The sequence below is a fragment of the Brassica oleracea genome, unplaced genomic scaffold (genome assembly GCF_000695525.1).
Source record: "Brassica oleracea var. oleracea cultivar TO1000 unplaced genomic scaffold, BOL UnpScaffold04120, whole genome shotgun sequence".
Lineage (NCBI taxonomy): Eukaryota > Viridiplantae > Streptophyta > Magnoliopsida > Brassicales > Brassicaceae > Brassica > Brassica oleracea.
The window spans coordinates 1-452 of record NW_013620644.1 but is presented as its reverse complement, the minus strand read 5'-3'; the positions used below and the strand labels follow the sequence as shown (position 1 = coordinate 452).

At 18.6% G+C, this 452-nt stretch overlaps 1 long non-coding RNA gene across 1 annotated transcript in view; it reads right to left on the bottom strand.

The window, feature by feature from the left end:
• The window catches only part of LOC106321947, a 333-nt gene extending 250 nt beyond the window's left edge, over positions 1-83 (bottom strand). Inside the window, exon 1 of the long non-coding RNA XR_001266175.1 lies at positions 22-83. This is a non-coding gene — a long non-coding RNA (uncharacterized LOC106321947). The remainder of the gene's footprint in view (positions 1-21) is intronic.
• Positions 84-452: the final 369 nt, after the last annotated feature.

Sequence of the window (452 nt, the reverse complement as noted above, 5' to 3'; positions counted from 1 at the left end):
GGCAAGAGTTGATGGTGGAACCATTTTTTTGCTCGAGTGTTTTGAAGTTTTCCTTAATAGTGTGAGATTGATGTTGATGGAATAATGAATTTTATAGGGACTTTCTTTTTTTTATATTGTGTATTTCTATTTCTTATACTTTCTATTTACTAATAATTTTATATTTTAAGATAGATGTACATTTTAAGATAGATGTTTAAATCTTAATGTAATTTTTCCATTTTTTGAAATGTTTATTTTCATTTCTTATATTTTTTATTTACGTAATATCTATATTTATATTTTATATTTTAAAATAGATATTTAAATCTTAATGTACTTTTTCCATTTTTTAAATTGTGTATTTACTTATATTATATATTTTACATTTTAAGATACATGTTTAATGCTTAATGAACTTTTTCTATTTTAAAAAAAAATTGTGTATTTACTTATTATTATATATATAATTC